This window comes from Egretta garzetta, unplaced genomic scaffold (genome assembly GCF_000687185.1).
Source record: "Egretta garzetta isolate BGI_Z169 unplaced genomic scaffold, ASM68718v1 scaffold45, whole genome shotgun sequence".
Lineage (NCBI taxonomy): Eukaryota > Metazoa > Chordata > Aves > Pelecaniformes > Ardeidae > Egretta > Egretta garzetta.
In genome coordinates this window covers 6,702,672-6,712,374 of record NW_009260028.1, presented here as the reverse complement: position 1 = coordinate 6,712,374, position 9,703 = coordinate 6,702,672, and positions in this window count along the sequence as shown.

Genomic DNA, 9,703 nt, shown 5'->3' with positions numbered 1-9,703 from the left:
GGCCCTGGGCCTGGGATGGGAAGCCGGGGGATTTCCGCCGCGAGAAGGGGAGGGAACGGGAAAGAAGGGTCTTAACGCCGTCCCGTTCACAGGATCCCAGAATCAGGGGCCGGCAGGGCCCTCCGGAGGTCACCTACTCCAGCCCCCGCCATTTCCAGGCCCTAGATTCAGATTCGCTTCCTCACAGCAGAGATTAAACCCCTTGAATTACCTCGAATTATGAGGGGTATTCGAGAGTTTTGGGACCCCTGTCGTTGTTCAAGTGCTGACGACGCCGGGGCCGATGCTCCTGGTCGGTGGCTGTGTTTGTCCCGTGGGTGTCCCATGTCCCACCCATGATGAAAGGCGGCGGATTCTCCCTCAGTCTCGTCTGCTATTTTCTACTAAGTCTCCAAAGGGACCGAAGGATCCCATCAAGGATCTAGGAAGGAGGGACGGGATGGGGATAACGCCTCCCAACAGGCGAAGGCATTGCAGACAGCCAGCTGCTCAGCACCCTCCTGAGGTCTGCCGCAGCGCTTCGGACGCTGGGCAAACAGGCCATAAAGGGGAAACAGATTTTGTACCGGCGACTCTTGAAAGCGCCATTGTACGTCCCACCTCCCCTGTCGCTCTCGCAGGATCTGCAAGGTGGCGTGGGAGCCAGCAGCCATTCACCAAGGCCATTTACAAATTGGTACCGAGAGCCTTCCTAGCACACCCTGGCTGGGTGCGTCGAGGCAAGAGCCCAGCAGTGCTGATGTTTGCTTTGGGAGCTGCAGCGCTGTACTTAAAAATGGCAAGTGCGGAGTGTTCCAAGAGTTCTCCATGATACCAGAGAGTTTGGGGAAAAACCCTGCTGTTGGAGAAGGCAGAGGGATGTGGAAGCAAGCTTTGGGAGAAATGCAGTTCAGAAGAACCTGCTTCATCCTCAGCCACAAATTCCTAATATGGCGTTAAAAAAAAAAAAAACAAAAAAAAAAACCCCTTTAGTTCTCCAGTAAGAAGCTAAAAGATTGAACTAGAGGAAGAGTATCAGCTTTCTTTGAGGTCACTGCAATAGTGGGCTATTAGTTGAATTATACACTGGAATATTCTAGGAAAAGGAAATAAAGACAGCAAAAAAAAGTAACTTCAAAAGATAAGAAAACCCAATCTTCTGCCCCCTCAAAACCCCTTGAAGCATGAGAAGATGAATGGTTGGTAAAGAAATGATTTTTAAATGACCCTTCTTCTCTGCCTCCTGTTTAAAAAGTAAAGAAAAATCTGTTGTTAAAAGTAAAATAAACCCAGAGTACTGGTGTAAAAACTGCACATTTGCACAGCAAATGCATTTTGAAAACAGTAGATGGGTCTGGGAAGATTCACCCTAGCGTGGTACAGGCCAGCCAGAGCTGTGGAGCTCAGCTCTCTGCACTTCCCCAGGGAGCTGCAAGAGCTGATTTGAAGGTGATGCAGTGGAAGGCCCCCAGCAGCAAGCTGAGGTTGGCGTTGGTTCCATAGATGGCCCAAGAAGATGTTTCAATATTTTGGGGCAAGAGCAGGGGTTGGAATGTCATAGACATCAATGTGGAGACTTAAGATCAGGGGTGTGGGGTGTGGGGGGGCAGTGAGGCAGTGTTGTGGGGAACTGAAGAGAGAAATGAGGAGAGAATTTCAGGAAAAAGGAAACAACGTGGTGCAATCTGCAGTCCCATCTGTGGGATAGTTACTACAGGGGAAGACTTTTTTGTTTAGGGTATTTAGGATGAATAGCTTTGAACCTGCAGGGTGCTGCCCTGATCCGCAGTGAGGGCTGTGGGGCATGGCAGCCCAGACAACCCCCCCCAAACAGAGCCGGTGTGCGCTGGCAAAGGGGGCTCACCTGCTCCAGAGGGGCTTTCCTTTTTTCTGCTTGCTATGCCAGGTTCTTGTAGGCACCTGTTTTAACCCTGCGTTAAGCTGAGGTCTGCAGCACAGGGCAAGATCTCTGCATGTTGATGTTGCAAATCCGCAGAGACGCTGCTGCATTCACCTGGTTGGTTTTATGACTGGGCTCTAAACAAATAACATATTGTGGTACCAGCTGAGTAACAGTTCCCTTCCTCTACACCTATATCTGCTTTTTAAAGCTTTGCATACTTTAAAATACTGCCTTATGGCTCTACACTAGTAAATAAACATAAAATACACAGCAGCAGTAGGCAAGGCGTGTGCTTAGCATGAATCAAAGGAATTAACACTTTGCAAAATTGTAATCCCAAGTACTTTGTCAGTCTACAAAGATGTCCCATCCCTGGAGAGACTAATACTGGGGAGTGAGGAAGAAACCTGCAGGATAATAAAACTTTGATCCCAAACATGCAGAAGTTTAGAGCAGTATTGTAACATAGGCAAGTAACCCCGCCAGCTGTGTGGAAAAAACCTGCAGCTTCAGTGTGGCATACTGATCGCTGGCTGCTCCTACCAACTTTATCCCCATTATCATTAATTGAAGTTACACCTGGAGTGGCAACACAGATCTGTTTGTAGGCAGCATAGTGTACAGGTTAAGCTTTCCCTTGGGTTCTTGCTCTCTGGTCCTGAAAACAGTGACATCAGGAGGAAATGGGGAAGGATCCTCCCCAAATTTAACTATCTGTGTTGCTTTTACAGCTGGGAAAGGGCTTCTCTCCAGTTTCATAAAGAGCTGGAGTTGTTTGGAGTTAAAAACAACACTTTGACAAACTTCAGGCCCGTATCAGTTGACCTGCGATGTCTGGTTTTGATGGAGTGTTTTCCTCCTACAGCTCCTCCATCACTGTCTGAGCAACTAGAGCCAGCCGCGCCTTTCAGGCTGTTAATTGAACATCCTTGAGACGTTGTACGCGATACGTGTTTCTGAAAACTACGGATATTAGTTGTGTGAAGGGACGATGTCGCTTTGCTGATGTAATTGCATTCAACTGAATTTGAGCCTGAGGGGACTGTTAATACAGCATGGTGTAAGGGCAAGACAGAAATGCTGACAAAGCAGTCTCGTGCACATGTAAACACCTCTCGCGCTCAGGTGCTGGGTAGTAAAAAACCCATTACAACCGTTTCTGTTGGCGGCTCTCTCTTATTTTGGTGACAGCAGAAGACCCCTTCTGGGGGAAACTATGGGGTTTAAGGTGATGGGGAGGTTTTGCATTAGTTGCTTTCAGCTGGGACTCCCGATGCTGGGTTCAGGCTGCTCCCCTGGGCACGCTCGCACTCCCTTGGTTGCTGCTGTTCCCCTGTGGTGGAACAGTGACGCCGTCGCTGGGGACACTCTAGCCTATCGCGCCGTGAAAGCTGCTGCCCCACCGCTGTGGCAGGAGCTGGAAAACAGCATTAAAAGTCAGCAGGCTCAGTATATCCTCGACAGCCTCGATTGAAATAGAAGCAAATGAAAATCAAATGACACTGGTAGCTCAGTTTGCTCAGGACTACTCGTGGCTGGGGAAAGTTCTTCCCACTGTAACTTCTTCAGAGAGAATTTATCCTGTTCAAGTGAGAAGGTGTTGAACCTGCATGGGACTCTGGTGGACGCTGGGACGTGCAAGCCTCTTCAACGCGGAGAGAAAACAGCCTTACTTTTCTCCTTGAAAGACAAAACACAAGAAGAGATGTGTTACAATTTGCGTGAGACTACGTTTGCAACAAGTAACACCTTTTCTTCGGTGTGGTAGGGGATTCCAGTCTTTTGTCTTGTTTGGTACTTATGGAAATTACTAATTTATCGTAACACAGACTTGTCTTTCCTGATCCTAGGTTTAACTTTCCTTTCTTGGAGAGAAATGTCAGCGGACCTGTAGGAAGTAGCTACAGCTCAGTTATGTTGCTGAATGAATGCAGCTCAGTCCGCAGCGACATGATACGCTCTGAAGTTCTGAGGGAGCCTTGTTGTGCCTTCAGATAGAATGGGACCTGGGTTATATTTGTTTCCTATAATTGCTTATTAAAGAGGCGTGGATGTACCTACTTGACAGTAGGCTCTGCACCCTCTGAATCTCTCTCTCTCCTGCTAATGGAGGTGGTTCCACATCAGTTCTCCTGGCGGCACCACGGCTCTGTGGGCTGCTAATGCAAGAGGAACAAAGGAGAAAAAGTCTTGTTATCACAACGGTGCCGATGTATGAGCTTTTGAATGCTGAGCACAAAGCCCTGCAGCTTACGGCACATCACACCACACTTCCGTGTGGCTCGCTGCGTTACGTTAGTGGGTTTTAGTGTTTTTGTCTGGCTGTTCTTGCTGTGCTGTGGCACTGCACTGAGTATTTAGTTAGGAAGATGAGTCTTGCAGTTTTCATTTATGAAAGTTTCAAGAGAACAATTGATGACTGCTGGCTGCAGTGTGTGACAATAGATTTCGTAGTCAAATGTCAGGCGTTCGTCTTTCTTTGAAAAGCCTGCCTTCAAATAATAAAGATGAACAAGTTGTAAAAAAACCCCATATTTCCTTCTTTCCTTTTTCCCTCTGGACTTTGATTCAGCTCCGAGTTTCAAAATGTGTAAGAAAAGACCCTACACCACCCTAATGGACTCCACAACAAAACCTCTTTTGAGGACCAGTTAATCAGTGCTTTTGGTCCCTGTAAAAGTCCTGTTTTGCTTAAAAGCTGGTGTGCTAGATCGGCCAAGAAAGAGGTGCAGAGCAGAGCCCTCGGTGCACATTTGCGTTGGCGTTTTAGGTGCCTCTGGGGCATGCTTTCCATGCAAATGTCCCCATCACCCCCGCCAACCATGCCTCGGTTCACATCGCAGGGCAATTCTGGTGCCGAGTGACCTGGCGCCCTTTGGATTAAGTGAAACTGGAGGATCTGCTCCAGGAGCACACTTCATGCACTCTGGCCTTGGACGGAGACGTGAAGGTCTGTACCAGCGACTTGGCCACGTGGCTGTTGAGACCCCTGGGACTTGCTGTGGAGGCATGTGCTAACAGAGGCTCTGGAAACACCAAGAGGTCGCACAGCATGCTGAAGTGCTTTTCGGGGAATGGAGAGACCAAATACACCTTGAGGTTTGCTGTAAGGCTCCTGCATTATGGAGGAGTAGGGACGGGAAGGATGCCTTGCCCTTGAAGCTGGACCATGCCCTCTCTTGGCTCTGCTGCATCCCAGGGCCTCAACGATGACTATCACCCCCAGGCTCTGCTCACAGGGGGATGACTGGAGCCATCTCTTCTCAGTGGTGGAGCATCATGCCTGCCACTTCAGGTAGGTGACGTGGCCGGGTTTTACTACTGCTAGTCCCCACTGGGATGTGCTGATCCACCAAGTGATGCTGGTGCTGTTGTCCTGGTTTGCCCTCTTCCCTCCCTGCCTGCTTTCCAGATCAGGCTTGCCCTATCTCAAAAGGTCTTGGGACTCCCCACCAGCCCTACTCCTCTCCCTAATGCTTAGGGGCCACGTTGGCCCTGCTGACAAATATGGTTTTGTTGCGCTCTGGCCACGTTTGCTTCCCTGAAGCTGTGGCTTGCTCACCTCACCCTGAGCTGCTCATCCATATTCCCTCAACCACAGCCCCTAAATCCCCTTCCTTAACCCTGGGAAGTGGGGAGAAAGCCTACCCCCTGAGCTTCCCTCCCACCATCCTCTGTGTAGCCACTTTGTGATGTGTTTTTCCCCACCCAAGTCACCCCTCCCAAGGTCTGCGAGGTCTCCTGGGGGTGGTGGAGGCCATGCTTGCAGATACACTGCAGTGTAACCAAAGTAAATGTGCTTGCCCAGAAGATACCATGATCAAGCGCTGCAGTGTTGCTTCCAGCTCTTTACCCACTGTCCTCCGTGAGAGGGCTGGAGGCAAGCTCCACCTGACACCTGCCGTAGGACCGGTGGGACAAGTGCTGTGCATGTGGCCTTTGTAATCACAGCTAATTTGGGTTTGGGAAACCCTGGAAAGCAGAGGCTCAGGTGATTTTGTTGGTACTTGCTAGTCAGTCTAAGTTAGAAAGTTTGGAGGAAGGTTGTGGAGACCTGTGTCAGGTGTATGGTGGATGTGCCACCCCAAAACGGTTCGCCACTGACTGGAGGGTGTAGGGAAGTGATGAGTCTTCAGAGGGTGATATCTACCTTCCTGAATGCAAGTATGGGCTCCCGAAAGACCATCTGGCAACGAAAAAGTTGCAGCAGCATCTTGTGCCTTTATTGTGCCCCTCCACATTTGACATGTCACCATCCACATCCCAAGAATGATGGGGTCCTCCATGCCCAGGACCTCTGGCTGACCAGGGGCAGTGCAAGGACCCAAAGTCATGGCTCTACCTTCCTTCTCAGCCATCAAAACGCCCATGAAGGCTTACTGATGGGCTGTCTGGTGGTCTGTCCTGATGTGTCTGCCTCAGCCTCATGAGTAAGCCTGCCGTGCCCCCCAAGGGGACATGCATGGGGCCAGTGACCAAAACTGGAGTTGCAAGGGGGTTCAGGGACCCGGCACTGTGGCACCACTCATCAGTCAGCAATTTCCCTTCTCCCTGCTCCCACATCGCGCATTTATCTTGAGCAACCGAGCACCTCTTGTCAACCCCAAACTTTGTTTTACTTCACTCATGCCTTTCCACGAGTGGGCTGTCCCTTCTTGTCCTACGTGTGGCCTACGGAGACTGCACTGTGTGATCTTTCATCTCTGATGCCATTTTAAACGTGGGAGCTGGCAGGCAAGCCCTAGTCATGTTTGCTAAATGGCTTTAAAATGTTACTGCTGTCACCCCTTTGGTCTGCCTGGGCGTGCACAGCCGCATTTGCCGCAGCAGAGTCAGCAGCGGAGAGTATTCATCCGCAGACCCTTCCTGCATCCATCTTAGCATAAGCCATGGAGGAAAGTGGGTTTCTGAGCCTGTCCCGCTGCGTGGCAGTGGGACACCCCACACGGCCGTCTGCTCTGGGGATGGCTGGTGCGGGAGCACCTTCAGGTACTGAAGGCAGATTTGTCAGAACTGGTCTGCCAAAACCTGGGGGAACCTGAGGCGGAGCCTTGTACTAATGCTGTGGCAATAGCTCGCTTCTGTGATAGTGCTCATCTATTTCAGAAAGACCACTGACACCATTTACTCCACTGCACATTTTGGGTGTCTCTCACCCTGATGCGCTGTTGTGACACTGCAGCTGGGACTGCCACCATTTTGCTGACCTGATGGTGGCCTGAGGGCAGTTCTGCAGCCCTCTGTGAAAGCCTGCAGCTGAATGTGTTTGCAACGTACAACATTCCAGTTAGGAAATAGGAAAAGTAATTTTTTACTTTAACTTTGATCGAACACTGGAACTGGTTGCCCAGAGAAGTTGTGGAGTCTCCATCCTCGGAGACATTCAAAGCCCAGCTGGACATGGCCCTGGGCAGCCGGCTGTGCATGACCCCGCTCTGAACAGGGGGTCAGAGGAGGCGGTCTCCCGAGGTCCCTTCCAACCTCAGCCATCCTCCTGTGATTTGATGGGTCTGTATTTCTTCTCCCAGTACCCCATGTTAATAGCAGCTCAACGTGGCACTGCAGCCTTTTGGTTCTGTCCTACTGGACCGTAAGTCTTTGCACACTTTTGTGTTAGGTTCTGACATTTTATTTGCTACACAGCAAGAGGTGTTTCTGTGTCTGGAAGGGAGATGTTTTGTGTTGAAAGTTTAACTTAATTTTTCTCTTTAGGAAGAATGAATAGTTTGGGTACAGCAGATTTAATATACTGGGCAAATAAGTGGAAAAACATAACAGGAACAGTACACAATTAAGACTATTTCTTTTTTAGGGACCTCTGTACAGATGCTATCTAAAATATTATGACAGTCCATTAGACAGATGGGCTTTGACCATGAAATGATTTCAAGTGATGTTTTAATAAGATTTTGCCGCTGATTTCAGTGAGCATAGCTTAGGAGACACAGCAAAACCTCAGGGACCAAGTATTGAAGCGTTCCAGATCATATCAGAAAAGTTTAAAACTGGAGATAGACAATCCCTAGCCAATTATCTCGGTTCAGCTAGGTAAAACAGGAAGGCTTCCCAGGAGCATTTGCCAAGTATTCTGAGCAGAACGTTTCCCTAAGGCAGTAATTCTATTTCCAGAGATCTAGGTTTCTCTCTGTGCCTGTGTGTACAGGCAACATCTGTCTCACACTGGAAAAGCATCTCATTAACCAAATTAGCAAAATAGCTATCACATAATTTGATCCTGCTGATAACTTCTGTACTACCTCTGAAGTTCAGAGAGGAGACTACCTTAGCTGGTACAACAGATGAGGTCGGTGGGAACGTCGAGACGATCGCTCAAAAAAATGCCATAGCCAGTATGCTGAGGGGACAGCAGCTACCTAATAAACGAGAAAGCCTTGGCTGTTAAATTAAAACTACAACAAATCTAAATATTGCAGCACTTACCCACCAGGAATTCAGCTCTGTAGATTCTGAACACTTTGGTCTCCGTCCGGCAAAGCCCCTAAGCACGTACTTAAACACAGTGTTATTGATCTTGCAAGGATCCCTTGCCAGCTTAAAGGTAAGCATATGCATAAGTACATTAGAAATTCAGCTCACAACTGTGATTCACAAGCTACTCTGAAACAATGCATGACCACAGCAGAGGGCCAAATCACAGATCAAGCAAGACAGGTTATTTTCCAGCGGAATAGGAAAAAAAAAAAAAAAAGGTTTCTTAAAAAATGAAAGAAGGACCTGGATATTTCTTAATCACTGCAGGCATAAATGGAAGAAAAATTGCTAATCAGGAATCTATTGATAACCACACAATTCACAATCATTCTATCTGCATTGTGTGGAGCTACTTGGTTGCCTTTTAGGCAGCATAAGGAGAAAAGCCGAGCTGCTGGGAGCTTGAAAAAGAAATGTAGCCATGCAGTCTGAAGGAGGTTTAGATGTGCTGGAGTGTAATTTGAGGATTTTCCTTGAATGTTTATTGTAAGCATCTTTTTAATTCTTTATTTTTTTTTCTTTTAAAAAGAAGCTCTTAAATCTGCTACCAAATGTTAGTCCCATAGATAAGGCATGTGTAGTTTCCTAGTAGGCAAGTAGCTGGGATGGATCTCACACAGCTCCATGCCTTGACCTATGTTTGAAGTCTTGCGCATGGGACCTACCTACAGTACTTAAAAGACTGACGGTGTCCTGCTACTTTCAGGGTACATAAGGAAGCCGGAGCAGACAGCTAAGTGACCACTGTGAAATGTCGGTCTTTTAAAAGTGTATTTGTTCTTAGTTCTAACTCAGATTACTGCACGCAGCAGAACTTCACAGCCCTGTTCACCCTCAAGAGATATCTTTATTCTCACTGTGAGGAAAAGAAGCGTCGCTATGACCATTTCCAGATGGACAGTGAAGAAAAGGAAACCTGGGGCACGCACAGGTTTTCTCTGGCAGGCCAGAGATTTAGCTTTGATTTGATAAATCTCAGATTTGACAAATCTCAGCCAGAATCCTTTCTGTAACAACCTTTCCATTCGGCAAAAAGACAAAGCCGATGGGCATGCTTGCATATAGTGCTGTTAGCACAAAATAAAATGGGCATCTTTAAAAGGAGGACCTTCCTCAGAGGATGAACAGAGGAGCCCTTGACTTTATGCAGCATGGCCAAATGGGGTGCTGGAGGTGGTGCACAAACCCCCTGCCTGTGGGAAAACAAATCTGAACTTCTTTGTGTGGGTTGCTGCCGTGGCTGATACACGCACCCGTGGGTGGTAAGGGAATTGCTGCAGTGGGATGAGCGGCGGTCCTGCCCCGTATCTGCATCCCAGCCCCATCCAA